General features: G+C 38.0%; 1 long non-coding RNA gene across 1 annotated transcript; it reads left to right on the top strand.

Moving 5' to 3' along the window:
• The first annotated feature begins 19,717 nt into the window (after positions 1 to 19,717).
• LOC132615833 (uncharacterized) lies at positions 19,718 to 22,080 on the top strand. The gene is made up of 3 exons (XR_009572858.1): positions 19,718 to 20,063; positions 20,646 to 20,694; positions 21,768 to 22,080. It is a non-coding gene; the product is annotated as an uncharacterized LOC132615833 (long non-coding RNA).
• The last annotated feature ends 4,475 nt before the right edge of the window (positions 22,081 to 26,555 follow it).

Raw genomic sequence — 26,555 nt, 5'->3', positions numbered from 1 at the left:
GAGGTCTTCATATTCTACACTCTTGCTTCCTCTAGAAACTTGAAGGTTTCTCATTGCCTCTTTGAGACTGTGGATCTCTTTTAACAACATATCATCCGCCCTTGCTTTTGCTTCCTTATCCATTTCCTCGTATTGATCCACCTCGGGCTGGAACCTGACCGCTACTGGGTTAAAAAAGGCTTGTGTTTCCGCTGCATATACCGGAGGAACATATTGTGCGTTAGGAGTGACAAAATGTGCCCCTTGTATATGCTGGGTTGGATAAATTTGGACGGTGGGAGTGTTTTGGAATGGATCAGACATAATAATTTCCTTTCCTCGAACAACCCAACTACGTCAAGGTAATGATGACGTCTTTGACCTTGTGAGGTAAGGGTGGTCGGCCAGCTCGAGTGTCAACACGAATCAACTCTTTTGGGAATAAAAATAAAAAGAAGCATAATAAGAAAAAGGAAACATAAAATGCAAATGATATCAGTCTCATTAACATGTCTAGGTAAAGTCATGATCACGTAGAGTCAAGTAAGTCATGTAGCAAATAAAGTCAAACAAGTTGTCAAACAAATGTAAACGAGTATATCAAACAATAATGCGTCCTAAAATGCATGGGACCTCTTTGTGCCAGAGGTAGGCCTAACGTTTGTTTGAAGGGTAAAGTGTGCCATAATACGTCATCCCATTGCTTTTGGCTAATTAAACAAGTTCTATTTCCCAAAATAAAATACAAAAGTAATGTAATATTTATTACATATCAAATGAGTACAACATAAAATGTTTCCTAATCTAAGTAAAGTAAATACAACTTCTAGCTCCATTTTGCGATGTCCTCGGTTCTCGTCGGTTTTTTATCACAGATGTACTCCAATGCAAATCCATACCTGTCATAGAAACGTTAGTCATTCCCTCCCTCCTAAAGTTTAATTAGTTAGAGCAAATAGTCAACATTTAGGCACGATTATCCTTCAAACATACACATAAAGTATGATTAGTGTCACTCGGGGTCGTGAAACCACTTGGACGTTTGGGTAAAGTCATCTAATGGGCTAAATACACCAAGTGTATTAAACCTCCTAGGTCATGAAATGTATGCTCCTAATACAGGGTGTTGGTTTAGCTCTACTCTAGGTTGACTAAGAGTTGGTTTCCTACGACACAAGGCTCTCCCAAGTGGACAACATGGGAGTGGAAAGTCCGTGGCTGTCGACTGCACCGCCGATCGACTAAATCCACAAGATCGATCCAACTGGAGGGTGATTTAATAGTGCACGGCCGCGAACCGCGAAACCGCTTTAAGTGTGTGAATTTGTGTGAATTTTCCTGGAGTGGAGGAAAATGAAACGAAATGACAATTTAAAAAAGCAAGTAACACATAAACAATTTATATCAAACAAAACAATATATCATGCAAACAATTATAGCATGTGAAACAGTTTAAGCAAATAAAGTGACTAGGTTAGCACACAAAGCCTAATTAAAAACTAAGTCTGTTATGGTTAGAACCTAAGTAGTCCCCGGTGGAGTCGCCAAGCTGTTATACCCCATTTTAACCGGAGTCAAAATGGTTTACAACATTCCGGTAATTCCGGGGTTAATTAAAGTTAGGGAGTCGCCACCTAATTATTTATGGTGAATTAGGGCACCTAAAGTTAACTCCGTTTTACTGTCTACGAAACTTAAGATTCTAGGTAAGGGTTCAATTAGTCTAAAGGGAAGGTATTAAGCATCCTTTAAGACCCATTAACAATGGTTAACAGACCGGACTTATGCTAATTAGGCTAAGTGTAAATGTAAAAAAAAGTTTAAAATCTAGGTGTTGAGAGGGACGTAACTAACTAAATATGTTCAAAGAAAGGGAATATTTGTAAATGTCAATTTTAGCTATGGTAGCAATTATCTTGATGTAAAGACTTCCAAGAGGCTCAAGTTTCTTATATGGAAAAAAAATTAAATTGCTTTAAGAAATCAAACTTGACATGTTGAAAGGCTGCCTAATTGGAAACATCTTATTTCATGTTAGAAAAGGAAATTAATTAGGTATACGTTCTCAAAAATCTATTACGTTACTACTTAGTCTAACGCAAATAATGGAATTTGATTTGAAAAATGTTTCTTGATTTGTAAAACAGAACGGATGACAACCTAAAACATTTTGTTGAATGTTAGCTATAAATTAGATGGTAATTTAGGTCTTAGCAATAACACAAAGATGGAAATAAAAGGTTAGTCACATAGGGAGTTTTAAACACACGGATAAGCAAATCAAAGGGATATGAAAATGATAAAAAGCCATTTCGGCTTTCATAAGGGGTAGCGCTATTCGGCCAACTTTCCGCTCAAGCAAAGTGAGAAAGTAGACAATGCAGGGGTGCGAACTCCGTAAGCGGTGTCGTTGAGTTTCGAAGTGAAACTCTTCGGCTACGGTTGTACATGCGAAACAAAGAAAAATAACAGAGTATTAGAGTAATGATATAGTTCTTTTATAAAAAAAAATATGTAAACGAAGTAAAGTAGCACTATCATTCAATTCACAACTCGTAAATTCAAGAAAGTCATTACAAACATATACATGAATGAGGACCTTAAAGACATGAACAATTAATCAAATTTTCACACTAAAATAAACAAAGAAACATGCTCTATGTGAAGTTGCAAATGCATGAATATTGCTACAATCCAAGGCATACAATCATGGGGTTTTCTAGTTCTGGTTATATTTGCTGCTTGTTTTGGGAAGATTGTTGGCACTTTTATAGTTGCCCTTCTCCTGAAGATTCCTAAAAATGATGCTCTTGCTCTTGGATTCTTATGAACAGTAAGGGATTAGTGGAACTGATTGTCCTCAATATTGGTAAAGATCGAAAGGTAATGCTCGTCTAGTGTCTTATTGCTCTGTGAAGTCAGGTTATCCCTTTCAGCTTTAAGTTATTTACTCTATGTCTCATGCAGGTATTGAATGATCAGACTTTTGCTATCATGGTTATGATGGCTCTCGTCACAACCTTTATCACCACACCCTTGGTTCTGGCTGTTTACAAGCCAGCAAAAATACTAAGCAAAGGCGACTATAAACGAGTATCTAGACTAAGTGGTATAAAAATTAGGCAAACTATCACTAACACTACGTTGAAATGAAAAAAAAAAAGAACATAGGCAACTCACTACTTGAGAATAACGCAAATCCCAGGTATAGAAAATCTTCCTAATCAAATATTTAGTACCTCTTTACGAAAATTCAGAACAATGCTCAAACATATTAGACGACTTCTATTATGACTGAAACGGTAACAATCTACTAATATGACTTCGAGAAATAGAGGAAAACCTAAACCATAGCTTAAGCAACTGATTAGCCCCTAGGTCCATAATATACAATTGTATACTACTTTTATACACACTGTATACGTTGTTTATATATTTGTGGCGTATGTATAAAGTGAACCAAAAAAATAACAACAACCAACCGGCTTAGAAAAAACATAATCCTCTCAAAGTTTTATAGTATTCAAGTTAGGTTTTTACTACTAGTAACTTTTCATTTACATAACCTGTCACTACATATTTAACAAATACATGTACAAACACCTATATACATATATATCATACATATGGATGTAGAAAAGAGAGACAAAGGGGTTTAAAGGCCAGTGAAGAAGGACAAGCAGACATGGTTAAGTTAATGCTGAGGAGAAGGGAAGAAAAGGAACATGATGGACTAGATTTCTCAAAAAAAAAACAGAGGAAAAGAACTTCACATTCAGAAACTCTAGAAACAGATTAACATGATTTAATTCATGGAACCTTCATAAAAACATATTCAGATATCAATAAAATGGTGGAAACTAAGACATGAACCTCAATGTTTATTCACCATTCGTCGACTGTAGCAACTACGCGAACTAAGAAATGCGAAAATGTTTTCGAATCACAAACGGAACAACAAGACATTAAAACATGATTTTTTTTTTCTATGCTAACATAATTTTAACAAAACGATAAGTCAAAATTGCATCAGATTTTACCTGTTGGTGGTGCAGTGAACGGGGCGTCGACGTCGGGTCTACTCTCTTACCTTGATTAAATTCAAGCCTCGAAACCAAATCAGTTCTAAATCGCTACCACAACTAAAGTACGCACCGAAACATGAAAGGGTAATTTTAGAAGCTAAAAGGGTTCTAAAAAAAATATGCAGATCGTTTCCCCCCGGGTCGTTCTCCCCTCTAGGAACCCTTTTTGATGTGTCTTGAGACACTACTTATAGGTGCCAGTCAAACACCTAGGGTTTCAATTCGGGCGGGATCTTGAATTATCTAGGTCCAAACCAATTCAAAATCTGAACGTTTGAGATTTTGTAAGGATTCGCCAGTAACAAGATCAGAAAAAGATGGAAGAAGACAAAACCCAATAAAGCTCTTGTACTAAAATGGCGAAAGAAAGAAAGAAAAAATTATGAAGAAAATCCAGTTTAAACTTGCCAATCCCGATTCGATTGTCAACCAAAGGGCACGCTTAGCACGGGATTTTTAGATCTTCCCGAAATGGTGAGACCTTCACTGAGCTTTGAGATTTACGGTTCTATCTAAACACGAAATGAGACAGAGACATTAAAAACGCCCAGACGAAGGTAGAAAAAGACAATGTTTGCACCGAAATAGTAGGGTAAAGGTCTGCCACGGCTGAGCAACAGTAGGAATTTGTGTGGAATAGGAAGGGGATGAGAGAGATGGGAGTGTGCGGCGTGTGTTCTCTTTTCATTAGGGTAAATCAGATGAATACGTTTTTAAGAACTGGGCCGGACGGGTGAAAGGGGTAATGGGCTGGTCGGGTAAGTTGTTGAAGGGTGATGGGCTGGTTGAATATTTCGGATAGTGGGCTGACTTGGGCTCAAATGTTGGAGCATAATTGGTCCGAAATTAATCAAAAGTATGGGCTCATTTTGAAGTAAAACGTGGGCTGGTGGGATCCGAATTTTGGTCCTTTTCCTTTTGGAATAAACATGCAATTAGTAATTTATAGTAATAAGCTATAATTTAATGTTATAAAATTACTAATAATATAGAAACTATAAATATATAGGTAAGGTAACAATAAAGTAGAAATATTGTCTAGGTTAGTTTTACGATTAATATGTAATAAATAAATAGCAATGTACGATGTATTAATAAATAATAATATTTAATCATAATAATAATAATAATAATAATAATAATGTAGTGATAGTGAAAATGAGATATTTAAAGTATTAGAAACTCAAGAAAAAGAATGAATCGGAATAAAGGACGGGCAAAATTGGGTGTCAACAGATGCCCCTCTTCGACCGGAGACGATGTAAGAGTTTTCGGGCGAAGAAGTTGACGTAGTAGCCAATTTTGTTCCGACCAACAAATATGAACCCGGAAGAACTTAAAAAAGTATGGGTTAGGGGAATTGGTGGGAAATACAATGGGATGGAAGGAATGTTGGAAAATTACGGTCGAACCCAGTTTCGAGTTGCCTACATATCTCGGGTTCCATGAGAATCAAGTTGTGTGTAGTTCGAAAAAAGCGGATCGATATCGACGCTACACCTTTTGCCCCATTGTTGAATTATGGTAAGACTGGGATATAGAAAGGGACACAAGATTGTGAAAAGAGTTGATTGAGGCGGTGGATATGAAAGAAAAATTTGGATAACCTACGTATCACACGTTTATGGACGTAGGCGGAGTTGAGTTGGAGAGTATATCTGTGACCTTTGCTTGTGAGTTTGATAGTCCTCTTTAGCATATTTGACCCAGTTCACTGCATAAGATAAAGTTTCACGTTGCGCTGTGTCTTTGTATGTAGATTGTACCTTCTGTCAAAACTGAAATTCATGTCAGAATCACTAATGAAGTCTAGGGTAAAGTTGAAAGTGTAAAACTTATAAGGTGTGTAAAATGATAGTAAATATGAGTGTAAGAATGAAGCCGCGTGGCTTATAATGAGGCCGTATGGCCAAATGTTGTCTCTGGTTGTCTTCAGGGACTTGAATGAATGCGTGATATTTATGCAAATGAGCCTGTATAGCAAAATAATATCTCCGATTGTTTTCGGGGACTTGATGGTAAATGATATGTCGATGAGGCCGTACAGCCAAATGATGTCTCCGGTTGTTTCGGGGACTCGATGATATCTGTGAAATTAAAGGTAAAGTTACTAAAGTGAATGATAAGGTAATTGATGCAGTAGAGAGTGAAGCAAGGATGCAGCCGTCTAGCTTATGAAATAAGGTTGTGTAGCCGTATGATATCTCCGGTTGTCTTCGAAGACTTGATGAAGATTCCCGTAAAGTTCAGGATAAAGTGTTAAAGTATGTAAAGTGAATGATGTCTCCGGTTGTCTTAGGAGACTTGATGAAGATTCCTGTAAAGTTCAGGGTAAAGTCGTTAAAGTGGGTAAAGTGGATGACGTCTCCGGTTGTCTTCAGAGACTTGATGAAGATTCCTGTAAAGTTCAGGATAAAGTCGTTAAAGTTGGTAAAGTGAATGATAAAGTAGTGAGTAAAGTAATAGTGTAGCCGTCTGGCTTATGCACATGAGGCTGTATAGCCAAATGATGCCCCCGGTTGTCTTCGGAGACTTAATGATAATTCCTGTAAAGTTCAGGATAAAGTCGTTAAAGTTGGTAAAGTAAATGATAAGAATGTAGGCATTTGGCTTATGCACATGAGGCTGTATAGCCAAATGATGCCCCGGTAGTTTTCGGAGACTTAATGTTGATTCCTGTAAAGTTCAGGGTAAAGTGGTTAAATCAGGTAAAATGAATGATGAAGTATTTATAAAGTATGGAGTAAAGTGATAGCGTAGCCGTTTGAGTGATGATGTTGATGGTATCGTGGCAGGCCGGTTTAATAACACGTAATCCTGATTTAATTCGCCTTCAATCTCGACAACCTACAAAAACAGGTATGTTTGTTAATAAAGTCATAAAGTCATTGTGATAAAACTAAAATTAAAGATAAAGTTGGAAATAAAGCCGTTTGGCTTTTAGGGCGAGGCCATAACGAGCCAAATGATGCTTTTCGGCCGTGATTGATAGGCTTGACTGTTGGTCTCGCGGTCTTTAAGTTCCTGCACTCAAAGAAAAATTCTTAGTTTGGGAGGGGGAAGTTGATTCGTGTTGACTCGAAGCTTGACGTTGTTGGCGCTCCATTCGTCTTGTTTGTTTGGATCTTGTGATCTCCGTTCAAGCCTCGGTAGATGAATAGTAGTAAAAATAATTGAAAGAAAATGTTTCATTTGACAGATATATATGTAATTATATGTATATAAGGAAAGATATATACGTAAGTATATGTATGTAAGGAAAGATATATATGTAAATATATGTATATAAGTTGTAAAATATTTCTACCAACTTTAAATTGTGACACTTCCAAAACAATTGAAAAGTCATTCGCCTTAATCCTATCGATGTCCAACCGTTCTCTCATCTATATCCTTTCAAAACCTGCCCCAGCTTTAGACTCAGAAGGGTATACTAGACTTATGTTATGGTGTGACCGAACCTTATATAGGTTGCCTACGTATCCCGCCAAGGGAATCAGTTCAGAACGTAGTTCGTACGACACATAGAAATGGTTTGAAATTTTCTAATAAAGGGACCGAACCCGACATGGATTGCCTACGTATCCCACCAAGGGAATCAGGTCAGCGTAGTTCTGTTATGTAAATGGCTAAAGGTTTGTTAGGTTTTTATCTAAATATGACTGAGCCGTATGTCGATAGCCTACGTATCCCGCCGAGGGAATCAGGCCATGAGTAGTTCTCCCTATAAATAATAAGGATTTTTGGATTTTTTGCTATAATGCAACCGAACCCTATGTGGGCTGCCTACGTATTCCACCATGGGAATCAAGTCAGCGTAGTTTGTATGGTACATTAAAGGAAAGGTTGCAAACAAGACAATCCAATCTAATGTCGTCCTATGATTTCTTCTTGACTTGATAGCCTTCATGCTTGTGTCATTATCTATCGGCTATTTCAATTTCTCCCAAGTGAAATCTTGTCTTGTCCTCTAATTTCTTTGTTATTCTCTCGAGATGTACTTTATTCAATCGTTCATTTTATGTCACAATCATGAAATTGGCAGATTTGATAAATAGAAATAGAAAATAACAATAATAGACGATTAAGGAAAATCAGAAATGCATTCATAGATTTTGCAATTAAGCTTCCAAAAGATGAGGCAAAGCAACAAAAAGTTTTGGGCACGATTCAAGCCTCAATTTTAAAATCGTGCTATCTCAAAAAGCTCACTACATGTTCAATCTACCAAGACTCCCGGCGAACCAGGGACGGAGTACAAGTCCAACTCTTCAAAGTTTCTCCTGATTCTGCACCCCAGATGGTCGGTGTCTCGGTGTTGTGAGTATTTGTAGCAGCAATCTTCATTGGTGCTTGTCTTTGGACTGTTCCCACAGGAGCAACAAAGGTTGATGACATACCCTTTTCCAACTTTCCGATTGGCATAATGGTTCCTTTCAAATCCCCATCTTCCTCAACAGTTATCATGTTCACGTTAGCATTTTCGTGAGTAGGTAAAGGGTTCTTGTCCACATTGGGCTGAGCTCCAGTGAGCTGGATCGCTCCTTCCTTAATCAAGGCTTCGATTTTATTTTTGAGACCATAGCAATCTTCAGTGTCGTGCCCAGCAACTCCAGAATGATATGCACAATGTTTGGAACCATCAAACCATCTTGGAATAGGATCGGGAATTTTCCCTTCAATCGGTTGTATCACGCCCGCTGCTTTCAGTCTCTCAAATAATTGAGCCAAGGGTTCAGCGAATCGAGTGTAATTATAGGTATTTTTTATGTCAGGGTTTGGACGGGCTTTAGATGTGGTATGTGGTCGATTTTGGTAAGTGGTAGCTTGAACGGTTTGATATGGACGTGGGTTTTGATACGGAGGTGCTCGGGGTTGGTAGTAATTTGCTTGGGCGTTGTAGACAGGGTAAGGAGTTAGTGGAGTTTGGTAGGGTTCGACATATTGGTAAGGGTAGAAAAGTAGCTGTGGATGGTTAAAGTATGTAACGGCTCGGCATGGCTTATGTCCTTGGATATCCATAACTGCAGCTACGTCTTCTTTCTTCTTTTTAACCCCGCTGATAGAACTAGATTGAATAGCTTTGTTTACAGCTTGCAAAGCAGTAAGATCCTAAATTTTTCCCGATTTGATTCCTTCTTCTAAGGCTTCTCCCATTCTGACAACTTCTGTGAATTTTTGCCCCATCATGTCTATCATTTTCTCATAGTATATGCCAGCTTGGCATTCAATGAAGGTGGCAGCCATTTCTCTATTACTCATCGGGGGTTGAACCCTGGCTGCTTCTGACCTCCAACGCAGTGCATACTCACGGAACGATTCAGTTGACTTCTTAGTTACCTTGGTCATGTAGACTCTATCTGGTGTGATATCGGTGTTGAAACTGAATCGGTCCATGAAGTCTTGCGCCATATCGCTCCAACCATGCCATTTACGGACGTCCTGTTGTGTATACCAAGTAAGAGCCTCACCAGATAAGCTTCTTATGAATAGCTTCATCCTTATATTCTGATCTCTGCCTACTCCCACCAGTGTTTCACAATAGGCCCTTAAATGCGTATGAGGGTCGCCTGTCCCATTAAATGTATCAAATTTTGACGGCTTGTAGCCTACAGGAGAATCGACATCAGGCTGAACACAGAGGTCTTCAGAGTATACATTCTTGCTTCCTCTAGAAACTTGAAGGTTTCTCATTGCCTCTTTGAGACTGTGGATCTCTTTTAACAACATATCATATGCCCTTGCTTTTGCTTCCTTTTCCATTTCCTCGTATTGATCCACTTCGGGCTGGAACCTGACCGCTACTGGGTTAGTAAAGGCTTGTCTTTCCGCTGCATATACCGGAGAAACATATTGTGCGTTAGGAGTGACAAAATGTGCCCCTTATCTATGCTGGGTTGGATAAATTTGGACGGTGGGAGTGTTTTGGAATGGAGGCGGTGTGTTATAAGTGGTGTTTATAGGTAGTTGGTTTGGTGGGTTTAAAGGAGTAGTTGCAGGTGGAAGATTAGTGTTGGTGGATAAAGGGACATAAGCAGTGTGAACTAGCGATTGACTTGGTGGGTTGACAAGCGGTGGATTAGGAGTAGCATAGGTAGTGTAGGTGGGTGGTTGACTTTGTGCTAACCCGATTCAGTTCTCCACGTAGATCCTCAATCTCTTGAGTCTGGCGGGCGATATGTTCATCATGTTGAATAGTAGTTCTATGTTCGGAAGTCTCGGGGGGATCACTAGAGATCACGATGTTTTCGAAACCAGTTGAAATAGATGCGGCTGGATCAGACAAAATAATTTCCTTTCCTCGAACAACCAACCTACGTCGAGGTAATGATGACGTCTTTGACCTTGTGAGGTAAGGGTGGTCGGCCAGCTCGAGTGTCAACACGAATCAACTCTTTTGGGAATAAAAATAAAAAGAAACATAATAAGAAAAAGGAAACATAAAATGAAAATGATATCGGTCTCATTAACATGTCTAGGTAAAGTCATGATCACGTAGAGTCAAGTAAGTCATGTAGCAAATAAAGTCAGACAAGTTGTCAAACAAATGTAAACGAGTATATCAAACAATAACGTGTCCTAATATGCATGTGACCTCTTTGTGCCAGAGGTAGGCCTAACGTTTGTTTGAAGGGTAAAGTGTGTCATAATACGTCATCCCATTGCTTTTGGCTAATTAAACAAGTTCTATTTCCCAAAATAAAATACAAAAGTAATGTAATATTTATTACATATCAAATGAGTACAACATAAAATGTTTCCTAATCTAAGTAAAGTAAATAAAACTTCTAGCTCCATTTTGCGATGTCCTCGGTTCTCGTCGGTTGTTGATCACAGATGTACTCCAATGTAAATCCATACCTGTCATAGAACGTTAGTCATTCCCTCCCTCCTAAAGTTTAATTAGTTAGAGCAAATAGTCAACATTTAGGCACGATTATCCTTCAAACATGCACATAAAGTATGATTAGTGTCACTCGGGGTCGTGAACCCACTTGGACGTTTGGGTAAAGTCATCAAATGGGCTTAATACACCAAGGGTATTAAACCTCCTAGGTCATGAAATGTATGCTCCTAATACAGGGTGTTGGTTTAGCTCTACTCTAGGTTGACTAAGAGTTGGTTTCCTACGACACAAGGCTCTCCCAAGTGGACAACTTGGGAGTGGAAAGTCTGTGGCTGTCGACTGCACCGCCGATCGACTAAATCCACAAGATCGATCAGACTAGAGGGTGATTTAATAGTGCACGGCTGCAAACCGCGAAGCCGCTTTAAGTGTGTGAATTTGTGTGAATTTTCCAGGATTGGAGGAAAATGAAACGAAATGACAATTTATCAAAGCAAGTAACACATAAACAATTTATATCAAACAAAAAAATATATCACACAAGCAATTATAGCATGTGAAACAGTTTAAGCAAATAAAGTGACTAGGTTAGCACGCAAAGCCCAATTCAAAACTAAGTCTGTTATGGTTAGAACCTAAGTAGTCCCTAGTGGAGTCGCCAAGCTGTTATACCCCATTTTAACCGGAGTCAAAATGGTTTACAACATTCCGGTAATTCCGGGGTTAATTAAAGTTAGGGAGTCGCCACCTAATTATTTATGGTGAATTAGGGCACCTAAAGTTAATTAAAGTAATTATCTAAAGTTAACTCCGTTTTGCTGTCTACGAAACTTAAGACTCTAGGTAAGGGTTCAATTAGTCTAAAGGGAAGGTATTAGGCATCCTTTAAGACCCATTAACAATGGTTAACCGACCGGACTTATGCTAATTAGGCTAAGTGTAAATGTAAAAAAAGTTTAAAATCTAGGTGTTGAGAGGGACGTAACTAACTAAATATGTTCAAAGAAAGGGAATATTTGTAAATGTCAATTTTAGCTATGGTAGCAATTATCTTGATGTAAAGACTTCCAAGAGGCTCAAGTTTCTTATATGGAAAAACATTTAAATTGCTTTAAGAAATCAAACTTGACATGTTGAAAGGCTGCCTAATTGGAAACATCTTATTTCATGTTAGAAAAGGAAATTAATTAGGTATACGTTCTCAAAAATCTATTACGTTACTACTTAGTCTAACGCAAATAATGGAATTTGATTTGAAAACTGTTTCTTGATTTGTAAAACAGAACGGATGACAACCTAAAACATTTTGTTGAATGTTAGCTATAAATTAGATGGTAATTTAGGTCTTAGCAATAACACAAAGATGGAAATAAAAGGTTAGTCACATAGGGAGTTTTAAACACACGGATAAGCAAATCAAAGGGATATAAAAATGATAAAAAGCCATTTCGGCTTTCATAAGGGGTAGCGCTATTCGGCCAACTTTCCGCTCAAGCAAAGTGAGAAAGTAGACAATGCAGGGGTGCGAACTCCGTAAGCGGTGTCGTTGAGTTTCGAAGTGAAACTCTTCGGCTACGGTTGTACATGCGAAACAAAGAAAAATAACAGAGTATTAGAGTAATGATATAGTTCTTTTATAAAAAAAAATATGTAAACGAAGTAAAGTAGCACTATCATTCAATTCACAACCCGTAAATTCAAGAAAGTCATTACAAACATATACATGAATGAGGACCTTAAAGACATGAACAATTAATCAAATTTTCACACTAAAATAAACAAAGAAACATGCTTTATGTGAAGTTGCAAATGCATGAATATTGCTACAATCCAAGGCATACAATCATGGGGTTTGCTAGTTTTGGTTATATTTGCTGCTTGCTTTGGGAAGATTGTTGGCACTTTTATAGTTGCCCTTCTCTAGTAGATTCCTAAAAATGAGGCTCTTGCTCTTGGATTTCTTATGAACAGTAAGGTATTAGTGGAACTGATTGTCCTCAATATTGGTAAAGATCGAAAGGTAATGCTCGTCTAGTGTCTTATTGCTCTGTGAAGTCAGGTTATCCCTTTCAGCTTTAAGTTATTTACTCTATGTCTCATGCAGGTATTGAATGATCAGACTTTTGCTATCATGGTTATGATGGCTCTCGTCACGACCTTTATCACCACACCCTTGGTTCTGGCTGTTTACAAGCCAGCAAAAATACTAAGCAAAGGCGACTATAAACGAGTTTCTAGACTAAGTGGTATAAAAATTAGGCAAACTATCACTAACACTACGTTGAAATGGAAAAAAAAAAACATAGGCAACTCACTACTTGAGAATAACGCAAATCCCAGGTATAGAAAATCTTCGTAATCAAATATTTAGTACCTCTTTACGAAAATTCAGAACAATGCTCAAACATATTAGACGACTTCTATTACGACTGAAACGGTAACAATCTGCGAATATGACTTCGAGAAATAGAGGAAAACCTAAACCATAGCTTAAGCAACTGATTAGCCCCTAGCTCCATAATATACAATTGTATACTACTTTTATACACACTGTATATGTTGTTTATATATTTGTGGCGTATGGATAAAGTGAGCCAAAAACAAAACAACGAGCAATCAGCTTAGAAAAAACAAAATCCTCTCAAAGTTTTATAGTATTCAAGTTAGGTTTTGACTAGTAGTAGCTTTTCATTTACATAACCTGTCACTACATATTTAACAAATACATGTACAAACACCTATATACATATATAAATCATACATATGGATGTAGAAAAGAGAGACAAAGCGGTTTAAAGGCCAGTGAAGAAGGACAAGCAGACATGGTTAAGTTAATGATGAGGTGAAGGGAAGAAAAGGAACATGATGAACTGGATTTCTCAAAAAAAAAAAACAGAGGAAAAGAACTTCACATTCAGAAACTCTAGAAACAGATTAACATGTTTAATTCATGGAACCTTCATAAAAACATATTCAGATATAAACAAAATGGTGGAAACTAAGACATGAACCTTAATGTGTATTCACCATTCGTCGACTGTAGCAACTACGCGAAATAAGAAATGCGAACATGTTTTCGAATCACAAACGAAAACAGCAAGACATTAAAACATGATTTTTTTTTCTATGCTAACATAATTTTAACAAAACGATAAGTCAAAATTGCATCAGATTTTACCTGTTGGTGGTGCAGTGAACGGGGCGTTAACGTCGAGTCTACTCTCTTACCTTGATTAAATTCAAGCCTCGATTTTACAAGCTAAAAGGGTTCTAAAAATAATATGCAGATCGTTTCCCCCCGGGTCGTTCTCCCCTCTAGGAACCCTTTTTGATGTGTCTTGAGACACTACTTATAGGTGCCAGTCAAACACCTAGGGTTTCAATTCGGGCGGGATCTTGAATTATCTAGGTCAAAACCAATTCAAAATCTGAGCGTTTGAAATTTTGTAAGGATTCGCCAGTAACAAGATCAGAAAAAGATGGAAGAAGACAAAACCCAATAAAGCTCTTGTACTAAAATGGCGAAAGAAAGAAAAAATTATGAAGAAAATCCAGTTTAAACTTGCCAATCCCGATTCGATTTTCAACCAAAGGGCACGCTTAGCACGGGATTTTCAAATCTTCCCGAAATGGTGAGACCTTCACTGAGCTTCGAGATTTAGGGTACTATCTAAACACGAAACGAGACAGAGACATTAAAAACGCTCCGACAAAGGTAGAAAAAGACAATGTTTGCACCGAAATAGTAGGGTAAAGGTCTGCCACGGCTGAGCAACACTAGGAATTTGTGTGGAATAGGAAGGCGATGAGAGAGATGGGAGTGTGTGGCATGTGTTCTCGTTTCATTAGGGTAAATCAGATGAATATATTTTTAAGAACTGGGCCGGACGGGTGAAAGGGGTAATGGGCTGGTCGGGTAAGTTGTTGAAGGGTGATGGGCTGGTTGAATATTTCGGATAGTGGGCTGACTTGGGCTCAAATGTTGGAGCATAATTGGTTCGAAATTAATCAAAAGTATGGGCTCATTTTGAAGTAAAACGTGGGCTGGTGGGATCCGAATTTTGGTCCTTTTCCTTTTGGAATAAACATGCAATTAGTAATTTATAGTAATAAGATATAATTTAATGTTATAAATTTACTAATAATAGAGAAACTATAAATATATAGGTAAGGTAACAATAAAGTAGAAATATTGTCTAGGTTAGTTTTACAATTAATATGTAATAAATAAATAGCAATGTACGATGTATTAATAAATGTAGTGATAGTGAAAATGAGATATTTAAAGTATTAGAAACTCAAGAAAAAGAATGAATCGGAATAAAGGAGGGGAAATATTGGGTGTCAACAGGGTCCAAAAGAATATAGTTGCTGATGATGAAGCTTTTGCTGAGACAGAAGCACACTTTGCAGATACAAAATTCAACTAAAAGAACCGTGTCTCAAAGGAGGTTAAATTTGATAACGCGATGCCAATCAAAAAGGTTGATATTGCAAAAAAGGCTAATGTAGCAGCTGGAAAGGTGAAGATTATAGTTGAAAAGGATCAAGCGCTTTCTAACATGAACAAAGTACCTAAGCTAAACGTGGTATCTTCGAGTAAGAAAGCGACTCCCCTTCTTCACTATGATTGAACGACGAATAAGGTTGAAGGCAAGTCTTCTGAGTTATAGGGTAATGTGTTAAGTGGGTTGACCTTTCCTATAAAGCAAATTGATGCAATCAAACCATCTTCAAAACTGGTGGAAGGATTTTTCAAATCATCCAATCGTAGTTCACACGAATCACTTTCTTAAAAAGCGAACAGATGAGGGTTTTGATCCAAATGCCTATAAATTATTGGCGAAAGCTGGATACAATCCCAATGAGCCTTCTAAATTAGGGAAGCTCCCACCAGAAGCTGTTGGAAAGGGAAATCATAGTTTAAGCCCTACTCAGAGGATGATGGTAGAGAAAGGGTATGCTGTGAAAAAAATCGCGTGAAGGTTTGGGTTACAAACAACCCTCACCAATCTGCATCTCTATAAGAAAGGCAAGCATCAACTACATTACCACTAAAGAAGAGTCTTCGGAATCTAACAAAAGGCCTTCTGTATTTGATCGGCTTACCAACCCGACACCACGAACTTCAGCATTCAATAGGTTGGGACCATTGAAAAAGAAACACAAGTGCCAAGGGAATAATAGAAGGATAGAAGGGCCTATTTATGCTCAAAAGCAAAATATTTTTGAGGATTGCCCGAGTTTGGCTCCTTCTAGAATGAGGCGAGAAACAAAACTTGTGGTTTCATGTGGAGAGATCCTCAAAGCAAAAGCGCATACTATAGTCCATACTAAAGAACGTGATAAAGATGAATAAAGTGTAGGATCATCATATCACATCACAATCTGGGATGAGCAGAGCGACATGCTTCATGCAAGAGTTGAGGAAAGGTTTGTTGATATTTATGCATGTCACCACATATCTTTCAATTATGGTGATCCCCAAGAATATAAAGATGCTGAAGATGCACCGCCTGAGTTTGAGGAAGGTGTAAAGACGACTGTTGATGTGTTAAAGGAAGTTAATCTTGGAACTGGTGAAGACCCAAGGCCCACATATGTAAGTGCCTCACTAAATGTTGATGAAGAAAACAAATATGTTGAGCTGATTATGGAGTTCAGCGATGTTTTTTCTTGGAGTTACAAAGAGATGCTAGGATTAGATCCCAAAGCTGTAGTTTATCACCTCGCCGTAAAACGAGGCGCTCGTCCTGTTTAGCAAGCTTAACGCCGCTTTAGATCTGAACTAGTTCCCTAGATTGAATCTATTGAATCTGAAGTCAACAAACTCATTTAGGCAGGTTTCATTCGTGAAGTCAAGTATCCCACATGGATTTTAAGCATCCCATATGGATTTTAAGCATCCCGCATGGATTTCAAGCATCGTACCTGTAAGAAAGAAGAATGGCCAAATCCGAGTATGTGTTGACTTTAGGGATCTTAACAATGCATGCCCTAAGGATGAATTTTATTTTCCAATCCCTGAGCTTATGATTGATTCCACGACCGGATATGAGGCAATGTCTTTCATGAATGGTTCATCTGGGTACAATCAGATTCGCATGGCACCAAAGGATGAAGAATTTACTGCCTTCCAGACTTCTAAAGGTATATATTGGTACAAGGTGATGCCTTTCAGTTTAAAGAATGTTGGTGCTACTTATCAACGAGCCATGCAGAACATCTTTGATGATATGCTACATAAAAACGCCGAGTGTTATGTTGATGACTTGCTGGTGAAATCAAGGGAGAGAGATGACCACTTGAAAGATTTGGGAATGGTGTTCGAACGGCTTTGACGATACCAACTCAAAATGAATCCTTTGAAGTGCGTCTTTGGAGTTTCTTCTTGAAAGTTCCCCAGCTTTATTGTTCGACAGCTAGGGATCAAAATTGATTAATCTAAGGTAGATGCGATTTTGAAAATGCTCGAGCCTAAAGATGTCCATGAGTTAAAAAGCTTGCAAGGAAAACTCGCGTACCTCAAGAGGATCATTTCATATCTAGCTGGCAGATGTCAACCATTCAGTCGTCTTATGAAGAAAAATGTTCCTTTTGAATGGGACCAAGCTTGCACAAATGCTTTTGAGAGCATCAAATCTTATTTGATGAAGCCTCCAGTACTTATAGGCCCCATACTTAGAAAACCATTGATATTATCTATTGCAGCGGAAGAAAGATCAGTAGGAGCATTTCTAGCCTAAAAAAATAATGAAGGGAAAGAAAATGCCCTTTATTACTTGAGTAGGATGATGACACAGAATGAGATGAAATATTCTCCTATTGAGAAGTTATGTATGGCACTGGTATTATCAATTCATAAGACGAAGCATTACTTCCAAGCTCATGTGGTGCGACTTGTATCGAAAGCAAATCCTATCAAGTTTGTCATGTCCAAACCCGTCCTAAGTGACCGGCTAGCAAGGTGGTACCTCCAATTTCAACAATTTGAAATTGTGTATGTCCCTCAAAAAGTGGTAAAAGGACAAGTGCTAACAGACTTCTTGGCCACCATCCAATTCCAAATGATTGGGAGCTATCCGATGAGCTACCTGATGAAGATGCAATGGCTGTAGAAATTCAGCCTCCTTGGAAGATGTACTTTGATGGCGCTGCCCATTGTGAAGGAGCTGGTGCTAGAGTAGTGTTTGCCCCACTTCTTATAGGGAAGTCTTGCCATATTCCTTCACTGTAACACAACACTGCTCCAATAATGTTGCTGAGTATCAAGCATTCATACTTGGGCTTGAAATGGCTGTTGATATGAAACAATTGCAACTATAAGTTTTCGGAGATTCCAAGTTGGTGATCAATCAAGTTTTGGGTAGTTATGAGGTCAAAAAGCCAGAGTTTCTGCCTTATCGCAACTACGCTCAGAAATTGATGGGTTGGCTTGGAGAGGTGACTATTCAACATGTTCCTATAAAGGAAAATAAAAAATCTAATGCATTAGCAGCTTTAGCTTCTGTATTAGTATCGCCTGATCAAATGCAAGTCGTCATTTGCCTATGGTAGCACCACCACCAAATGAATGTGAAGAAGAAGTTGAGCATGCCATTACCACTTCGGAGGTTGAAATTAAAGATTGGCGACAACCAATAATTGATTACTTATGTTATGGGATATTGCCAGAAAATCTTCTAAGGAAGACAGAAATCCGACGGCAAGCCCCTCGTTTCCTTTACTATAAGAATACACTCTACAGATGATCATTCAATGGAGTACTCTTATGTTGTTTAGGGGCAGATGAGTCCGTTCAAACTATGCAGGAGGCACATTCTGGAGTATGCGGGGAGCATCAATCTGGGCCAAAACTTCATTTTTCATATAAAAAGAATGGGGTATTATTGGTAAACTATGGTGAAGGATTTCTTGTATTACGCTCGAAGGTGTAATCTTGCCAATTCCATGCTATTTTCATACATCAACCACCGGAAGTATTGCACTCGACCGTTGCTTCATGGCCATTTGAAGCTTGGGATTTGGATGTTGTTGGGCCATTGTCGAAGTCTTATGGGGGACATTTATACATTCTGGCTACAATTGATTACTTCTCGAAATGGGCTGAAGCTATTTCTCTTAAAGAAGTAAGGAAGGAGTGTTACATCTCGTATTTTTGTACGTTGGAAAGCGTGCAAGTTAAATGACATTAGTAACGGAAGCAAGGTTATCCCCCAAGCTCATAGGTGGTTAGAGTGATGGTACAGATGTATTGAAAGGATTAGAAGTCAAGTGAATTGGATAAAATATTTTTCATTAAGGTTCAACGTTTATTTGAGTGAAATACGGTCCAACCTATAATAGCCCGTATTTTTGGACTAGGAAATTGAACCGCCAAACATGAGCAAATTTACTCGATCCCGGAGGATTTGGTCTTTTCAAGCATGAAAACCAAGAACCCGGTGTATACAAGGAATGAAGTTGAAAAAAAAAAACTATGCCTTAACAAGCGTGAAAATAGTGATTGGGAATAATATTTATGTATGTATAAAGAGGATATGGACTAGAGTTCTACTACATAATTATGATAATGAATATATCGAGTGTGTTAAAATTGATCCATGTTTAAGTTAAATTGAGATCAAGAAATTAATTATGCGTGTAATTGATTAAATGGAGATTTGTATTAGAGACAAGGAATTTATGAAGATTATGGGATAAATATAAGGTGGATATAGTCCAAGTATGTACGGTAGGTGGCAGAAATATTATTAGTACATGTATGCACGTGTCCACTCATTTGCATGAATAGATAAAGAAGTATTTTGAGACGGCAACATGTGTAAGTTTATTAAGAGATTCCATAAATTTCCATTATCTGTTCATTCCAATTTAGATATAGGAATGAAATGCTAGAATAGGTTCCTTCAACAATAGGCTGTGAATCTAGATCTTCACACCAAAATAAACGTACCAGCACATAAATTTCTTTTACGGACCAGCAGGCACATTTCTTCTATACCAATAGGAAAAGTACAATCCCTCTCACGAAGACACATAGCGGGTTTTGCACACCGCTTCGATTTCGTTGTTCCGTTTTTGGCATGGTTGAATCCGGGTTTTCTTCGTAGTGAAGTAAGGTGGAAGAAGATTATTTCTTGGAATATAAGGTAAGAATTCTCCTCTACTAGATATATTTAAATTCGTCCGGGTCCTAGTTAAATTGTGAGACGGGAACTACGAAATTAATTGCGGGAAGTCGGATAAATTGTTATTACTATCATGTGGGATGTTTTGGAGGTAATTTAAGAATGAATTTAATTTTAGTTGATATGAAATTATTGGTATTGTTGCTATTGGTATAATGATTGATATTTTGGCTAAGTTGGAATCACGAGGATTATTATGTTTTTAGAGAAGATGCTGCCCGAATATTGTTAGATTTCTAATTAATTAAGGATTGGTTTGAAAGAATATCCTAATTTAATTATTGGCATATTTGGTATTATTTGTAGATGGTATGAGATTAGTGAGACGTGGGCCGAATTCTATAGAGTTATGAAGTGAGTTATTGTTCTATTTCCATAGAATTTATGTGATGACATTGTTGAAGTCTTTATTTGTGACGCGGAAATGATATGAAGTTTGGTTGGAATGAATTATACAGGGGATTCATTAAATCATTTGTTAAGTTAATGTGAGTTAAAGCTAATCCCTACGGACTGATTTAAGCATATCGCTTTGGGATATAGACTTGCAGGTTCAAGAAATGAGACATAGGATGAGTAAGTAATCGACGAGGTATGTAAAGCTGTCCCTTCTTTCTTTTGGCATGTCCTAGACGTAAGTGATGAATGACATGAGCTTTGGGGTAATTCCATTCATAAGTTCCGAATATGATTCATGATTCTTGTTCACTTCTTGATGTTAGAGCTTTTAGAGTAGTTAAGCCACTGCCCTCGAGCTTTCTATATGTTGTATAGTATAATCGTATGTATAAGTCTCTATTCCTAAAGGCTCTATAATGACTAATGTCCTTAACTTTCATAAGCTGTCTCGTATTGATTTGATACCTGTCTATGATCTCTGAGACGTTATTTAATATAGTTCATAATGATATTCAAAGAGCCACTAGGATGGCTAATGTTCTTGATTTCCAGAAACTATTTTATTATGTCTTGATACATGTATATAATCCTTGAGGTTCTATTTTTATATAATCCACAGCGACATTCGAAAGGTATTTGATATGACTATTGTCTTGGTTTTCAAATGATGATTCGTTTTGATTATTCTATTAAGTCTCAGATATGATTTAATTTGCATATGGTTTCTCACTACTCTGCTCGTGCATGCCTCAATACATCTTTCACTGAGTCCCGGGCCAGGACATGTTTTCGTGCACAGATCCACTGCATTATTCACCGAGTCCCTCACTAGAGGGCCGGGACACGTTATATATATGTATATGATGACATGATGATATGATGATATGGGGATGGCGGCCAGGATGGCACATGATGATCTTATTCACCGAGTCCCTCACTAGAGGGCCGGGACACGTTATATATATATACATGATGATGATATGATTTTATTTACCGAGTCCCTCACTAGAGGGCCGGGACACGTTATACATATACATATGAACAGGATGATTCTCTAATGGTGACATTAAGTTTCATAACGAGTTGTCTGATATTGACACCATGATTTATGATTCAAAGGTAAGCCTTGTGGTTTTCTGGTTATTGTACTGGTTTTCTGTACTCCTCACTTCAGTATGATCTTGTTTATTGTATTTATGCTTTAAATGTTCAGTACATATTCCGTACTGACCCCCTTTCTTCGGGGGGCTGCGTTCATGCTCGCAGGTACAGATGCTCACATTGGTAACCCGCCAGCTTAGGAGTCCTAGTTAGCTATCTTGGAGTGCTCCCTTGTCCTGGAGCCTAGCTTTTTGGTACAGATTCTCCTGTTGTATATATGTGTCTATTCAGGGGTACGGTGGGGCCCTGTCCCGTCATATGTTACTGTTGATACTCTTAGAGGTCTGTAGACATGTATGTGGGTTGCATTCCGATGTGGTCAGTTGTGTATATGATCATTATGCGTGTTCTATCGTTGTAGCAGCCTTGCCGGCTTGCATACATTGTCATATTGTTGTAGCAGCTTTGTCGTCTTGCTTGTGCTATTGTTTCGTAGTGGCAGCCTTGTCGGCTCGCGTAATGTTTTGATATGTAATGGCAGCCTTGTCGGCTTGCATAGTATAGCAACATGTATAGTGGCAGCCTCGTCGGCTTGCATATGTAAATATGATGCGATGTAATTAGTCGATGGCCTATAGTATCGGCCAAATAATGTTGACAGGTACGTATGAGTGTCCAGCTCGGACACTAGTCATGGCCCACGAGGCTGGGTCGTGACAAGGGGAATGTGGAAAACTTCATCCTAGTCAATATTATCTATCGTTTAGGCATTCCTCGATATATATTGACAGACAATGGCAAGCCATTCGATAACAAGTTGATGACTAAGATTTGTGACCCTTTTGGCTTCAAGCAACGTAATTCTTCTATGTATCATGCCACTGCCAATGGCCTCGCTGAAGCATTTAACAAGACACTCTGCAACTTGTTGAAGAAAGTCGTCTCCAAATCGAAGAGAGATTGTCATGAAAGGATGGAAGAAGCTTTTTGAGCAAATAGGACTACTTATCGCACACCAACGCAAGCGACTCCTTATTATTCGCTTGTTTATGGGGTTGAAGCACTTTTTCCACTTGAGCGACAAATTCCATCATTGCGGCTTGCTATTCAAGAAAGAATCACTAATGAAGAAAATGTTAGGTTACGCCTTGAAGAATTGGAGGCTCTCGATGAAAAGAGGCTAGAAGCTCAACAAAGTCTGGAATGCTATCAAACCCGTCTATCTCGATCTTTCAATAAGAGGGTTCATCTTAGATGATTCCAAGTGGGTGACCAAGTTCTTGTTGTAAGAAGGACAATTATTACTTTTCGTCGATCTGGAAGCAAGTTTTCTGCTAAATGGAATGGGCCATATGCTGTGCAAGAAGTATACTCAAGTGGCGCTTACAAGCTTGTTGACTCAGAAGACTTGCGGATTGGGCCTATCAATGGGAAATTCATGAAGAGATATTATCCTTGAAGAGAAGAAATACACTCCTTAAGGCACGAGCATAAACTGCATGTAACTCCTGACCCGCAAGAGTATAAAGTGTGCACGGCCCAAAAAACAAATGTTCGCTAGGTTGAAAATCTCGAAAGAGGCTGCCTAGGCAAAAGTTAGGACTTAAAAAAAAAAAAAAAAAACTCACTTTTTTGAACTACGGTATGACTTGATCTTCTTCACTGAGGTATGTAGGCCACTTAGAGTTTTATTCTAAGCTCAGTCTCATGAGTTTTAAAAAAAATACATCACTCTATTCGTTGTTCGAGTGAAGTATGGTAGAATGAAATCTGCCTAACCAGGCACATGCAGATCGTATATATAAACATCCTTTTATAGAAATTTAGACCTTCACCAAATACTGATGGTTTAATGGGGGAAAATATCCATGATAAATGGATTTCTCCAATGGGATGACTGTAACTTTTAGTAATCAGCAAGTTGAAGTCTGCAAATCCGTCGATTTTCAAATTAAAGTCCTCAAATTCGCCAACTCTCCAAATTGAAGTCCAAAGCCACATCTTCAAGTTGAAGTTTTAAATTCACCATGACTGCAAGTTGAAGTCTTAAAATACAACAGGCTTTCAAGTTGAAGTTTTAAATCCACCATGTCTACAAATTGAAGTAGTCAAATCTGTCGGTCTTCAAGTTGAAGTTTTAAATTCATCATGTCTGCAAGTTGAAGTCTTCAAAGTTCACTAAGTATAGTCTCAAGCTGAGGATTTTTTAAATATTCATGCCTTAAAAGGTGGACTAGATTAGTGCTTTTACACCTTAAGATGGCTTTAGACAGATTTATCCTTACATGAATATCTAATTTCCATGCCTTAAGGTGGACTAGTTTAGTTCCTTTTCCGTTAAGCTGGCCTTTGGCGGATATATTCTTAAAAGGATCTCAAAATTTTCAGTCTCAAGGTGGACAATTTTAGTCCCTTTGTACCTTAAGCCAGCCTTTTCGCGGTGTAAAGTCTTCGACCCGAACGACGTAAAGTGTTTGGCTTAGACGGTGTAATGGTCTTTGCCTCAGAAAAAAAGTAAAAGTCCTTAGCATAGACGGTGTATTGGCCTTGCTTCGGATCCCAAAAAAAGGGCCTTTGACTTAGACGGTGTAATAATCTTCGCCTCAGACAAAAAGTAAAAGTCCTTAGCATAGACGGTGTATTGGTCTTGCTTCTGATTCAGAAAAAAAAAAAAAAAAAAAAAAAGGTCTTTGACTTTGACGGTGTAATGGTATTTGCCTCGAACATATGTAAAAGTCTTCAGCATAGACGGTGTAATGGCCTTGCTTCGGACAAATAAAGTATTTGGCTCGAACAGAGTAATAAATACTTCACTTCGGATGGAGTAATGATTCTTCGTTTCGGACGGAGTAATAATTCTTCGTCGATGGAGTAATAAATTCTTCACCTTGAACAGCGTGATAAATTTTTCACCTCGGACCGAATAATAAATTATTCATCTCGGACGGAATAATAAATTCTTCACCTCGGACGGAAGAATAAATTCTTCGCCTCGAGCTGTGCAATAAATTCTCCACTTCAGACGGAGTATTGTTCGTCTCGGACTCGGACGGAGTAATAAGCTCTTCACTACGGGGATATAAATCCTTCACCTGAACGGAATAATATGCCTTCAACTATAAGGAGTAATTCTTCATGTTGAACTTTTAACATACGAAAGTCTCCCCAATCTCCGACGAAGTAAAAAAATAAATTTGCTACCATTTTAAGAGGCTTCTTTGCTACCAATCGAGTAGTTAGAAGAGTCGCAGAGGCAGTGGCAGACCCAGGATTTTAAGATCGTGGGTGCTCACTTTTTCAATATAAATGCATAATTATTTAAATGTGAAAATTTAAAAAGCTAATGAGAAAATGACAATTAAATATTATTACGAAAAAGACTTCTAGTCACAAGTTAGATTAAGCAAACTACGGTTAATATTATTACTTTTTTTATTTTAGAAAAAGACTGTCTTCTAGTCACTAAGACTCAATGACTTTATATTTTGAAGACACTGATTGCAAATATTTTACGCTCTAAAGTATTCTAAAATCTAAAGCTTTTTGTCATAATGAATGAGATATCGAAAATAGAAAAAGGGAAGAAAATAAACTAAAAGAAATGGCCAGGAAATAGTCAAGATTGAAATGTTACCATTTAATAAAAAAAAAAAAAAATCAAGAATGAAAAGAAAGAAAAAAGAAGAGAAAGGGAAGTATATGAAGTAGTAGTAAAACTCCTAAAGAAATGCTTCAGCCGCGAATCGAACCCTCGGTTTTCAGATGCTGAGCGCCAAACTATGAGCTTTAGAACCAAAGCACCCATTCGTTTATGGGTGCTCAATAGTTCATTATAACAGTTTTTCAATATTTACCGTCTAACTATACACATTTTGAGTCGCCGTCAATGGGTTCTTGAGCACTCGGAGCCTACATTGTAGGTCCGTCCCTGGCAGAGGAACAAGCGGCAGACTGGTTGAAACTTTAAGGGTGCAAAAAAAAAAAAAAAAAAATCTTACATGAGAATAGAATCCAAGATCCTTTTAAAGACCCACAGCGTGAAACTTCAGAGCATTGGCAACCATTACTTTGATGAAACCTGCAACTTCTTCATGTGTTTTGAGGCGGTGAAGAAACTCCATTGATCGTAATTCAAGCTTGGGTTTCCGACACATACTCTGTTTGGGTAGGCGACGTCTGAAAATAAGTGGATCGCAACGAGCATTTACCTACGTTCAGCAGCTCCAAATATTCAGAAACCAACAACGGCAAACGGAGATTAAAAAGTGACAGGAACTACACAACAACCACGCTAACGGAAGGAATATTAACACTTGAAGTCTCTGGTATCTAGAAGAAATAAAAAGTAGAGTAGATATCAACAGTACTGGTTAACCAGAAGAAGCTGCTAAAGAACAAATCTGCAAAGCAAAGCCTCGGAAACAGAAATAGTTAGCTGCAAACTGCCTGCAACTCAAAGAAGTTTAAGATTTTTAGGACTAGAAATTGAGCTCCGCAGGCAGGCAGGCAAATTAAGAATGGTGTACCCATGCGGACTCGGACGTCTCCATAAAACTAATCCTTCGTTTGGAGATGAGGTTGAGGGTGGATTTGAGCTCTATTTGTAGTAATAGTTGTCTTGTAAAGCAGTTGACTCTATTTGTAGTAATAGTTGTCTTGTAAAGCAGTTGACTCTTAATAGGACACGGACGTCAAAAGAATTACCAAGCTGGGAACTCAATAAATTGGATTAAGATATATAGAAGAAGATGGAATCCTTATCCAACTAAAACATACACTAGAAGAAAATAACGTGAAGTTGAGGTTGGTGAAACAAGCTGGAGACATTTGCAAGTGTGATTCTCCCATATTTAATTAATATATGGGCAGATGCTTTTATTAAGGCAAGATCGTGCCACGTAGATTGCAAATTCTGTTTTAATTAGATGACATGCCTGGAATATATGTAGTAAT

Source organism: Lycium barbarum, chromosome 10 (genome assembly GCF_019175385.1).
Source record: "Lycium barbarum isolate Lr01 chromosome 10, ASM1917538v2, whole genome shotgun sequence".
Classification (NCBI taxonomy): Eukaryota; Viridiplantae; Streptophyta; class Magnoliopsida; order Solanales; family Solanaceae; genus Lycium; species Lycium barbarum.
This window is presented reverse-complemented; position numbering and strand designations above follow the sequence as displayed.